Here is a 2,483-nt window from a genome sequence, read left to right on the forward strand (position 1 = left end):
TATTATATAAATCTTAAATTTTTTACTATTACATTACGTTTTTAATCTATTTAATACTATATCAAAGCAAATTATAAATCATCTGTCCAATTATATAATAAAACTTTAATTGTATTATTTTGAAAAATACTAATCTCATAGAGTTAAAAAAATTCTAAGCCATGCCCTCTCATCAAAAAGAGAAATGATGGAGATAAGAAGTCAACATCAAGATAGAGAAGCGTTTGTAAGTATACATAAATAATGGTTTGTTTAAAATATAAAATTCTATTTATTTTTGTGAATTATAAAAAAATTGGAAATTTTAAAAAATATAATAAATTAAACATATGAAAAAATATGTTTTTTTTCTATATACACTAACTAATAAATAATAATAAAGAAAAGAAAAGAATAACTTAACCAAATAATTGTAAACGGGCTAGACACTTGATATAGACGATGTAATCGATCAACAGCCACTTGGAAAAAAAAATAAAAATTGTTGAATTAAGCCCACTTGTCAACTTTGCCCTTGCGTTACTACTTCTGCCTGCGACTTTGCTATGAGTCCAAACAAACATTGTTATTAATTACCCCAAAACACGACAGGTTGTTTGATGACTTGTCAATTCAGAGCTAGAGAGCTTGGTTAAAATCAAGTTTGTTTTTAAGCCTAGTTATGAGATGATTTATTTAAATTTAGATGATTTGATTGATAAACTCTGTTTAAAGTTAACTGCAAGATTTTTTAAAGATATTATTTTTGTTCATAATAACATTGTTACATTTCTTTGTTCTCAATAATATAGTTTTATTTAAAAAAAAATTAACTCTAGTTAAACATATAACAAAACTTAAATCATAAAATAAAATAAAATATAAAAATATATAGCTTCAAAGAAGGTTAATATTCAAAACAAATGATCCAAGTTTAAAATCAAGATCATCATATAAAAAGACAAACATAAAAAAATCACAAAATATAATTTATAATCATAAAAAGTAAAAATATAAAATATAAAACAAATAAAATAAAAATAATAAAAATCAAATTTGATATAAAAACTAAATAAAATAATAATAATTAAAGACTGAATTGAAAACAATAAAAAATTAAAACAACAATAAAAAAAATAAAGATAAAAATTGAATAAGATAACTAAATAAAAAAAATATTGAGGGATAAAATAAAAAAACAATAAATCAAGAACATGATAAAAAAATGAAAATTAAAAAAGAAATAAAATAAAATAAAATAATGAGAAAACAATTGAAAAAAATCAAGAAAATGGTAAAACACACAAAAAAATTAAGACCAGATTAAATAAAAAATTATAAAATATCCAAGGATAAAATTGAGAAAAAATAAACATTAAAAAATGAAAAAAAAAAAATAATAATAAAAAACACAATAACCAAAAATAATAAAAATAAAATTCAAAGGATATAGGCAATTTTTAAAAGGGCTAGTATGAATTTCTAAGTAAAAATAGAGAATAAGCAACAACGACCTTCCCTTAATTTTTTTTAAGGGCAATCCAATCACTTGACAAAAAATCATCTAATGACTTTGCATGTTTAATACTTTTTTGCTTTTAAAGTTATAAGGATAATATTGAAAATAAAAGAAACCCTTGAACTAATTTTATTTTTTTTGCTTTTAAGAGCAACAAAATTATTTTACTATGCCAACAAAATATGTTTAGATCAAGTCAATTTTGTAATGTCTAATAAATTCCTAGAAAAGATGATTTCACTTTCAATTGCAAGTTTTGATAGTTTTTTAAGACAGTAAAACAATCATTGTATTGTTTTAATCCATAATCATAGCTACACTAATGACTTTTAATTATTTTTTTATAATATGGTTGAAGTAAATTAGTTTTACAGTTGAAAAAAAAAGAAAATGGTTTTAAAATTAGGTTCCAACTAACAAGTAACAAATCATGTTAAGTTCATATATCCTCTTTTTATTTTTTTAAAATAATTTCTTTTGATGTACCTACTTGGCAAAAATAGAATAGTTTATTGGCCATTTGAAAGCAATTTTCTATTATAATTAAGCGTGTGGAACAAAAATCTTTCAACTAAATTCAATTCTTTTTATTTTTCATATTCCCTTATCCATTTCATCTTCTTCCGCACGATCAACTTGTCATTGCAACGTATCAGATTTTGATGAACTCAAAACACAAGGAAGATATATATTAAGCACAAATCCCAATTTTGAGAATTATTATTATTAATTTTTTAACCATAGATCCTTATACTTTTTCAAAATTTCAATGGTTATTTTTTAGCTGCGAGAGAAACAAAGTACAATATAATATTAAACATGATTCATCTGCATTAAATTTTGTTAAAAGCATCGATCTTCCTCCACTTTTGGCTCCTATATTAAACATAAATTAAGAATAATGTGATGAGGATACAAGCATATTGGCAATGATTGAATATTTACTTTTCAGGTTCTACAAAGCCACAAAATACTTAAAAAAGCG

General features: G+C 22.2%; 1 long non-coding RNA gene across 1 annotated transcript in view; it reads right to left on the bottom strand.

The window, feature by feature from the left end:
• Nucleotides 1–2,301: 2,301 nt before the first annotated feature.
• Nucleotides 2,302–2,483, bottom strand: part of LOC105116717 (uncharacterized) — a 3,286-nt gene continuing 3,104 nt past the window's right edge. The window contains exon 3 of the long non-coding RNA XR_840579.1: nucleotides 2,302–2,374. This is a non-coding gene — a long non-coding RNA (uncharacterized LOC105116717). The remainder of the gene's footprint in view (nucleotides 2,375–2,483) is intronic.

The sequence above is a fragment of the Populus euphratica genome, unplaced genomic scaffold (assembly GCF_000495115.2).
Source record: "Populus euphratica unplaced genomic scaffold, PopEup_1.0 scaffold1044.1, whole genome shotgun sequence".
Classification (NCBI taxonomy): domain Eukaryota; kingdom Viridiplantae; phylum Streptophyta; class Magnoliopsida; order Malpighiales; family Salicaceae; genus Populus; species Populus euphratica.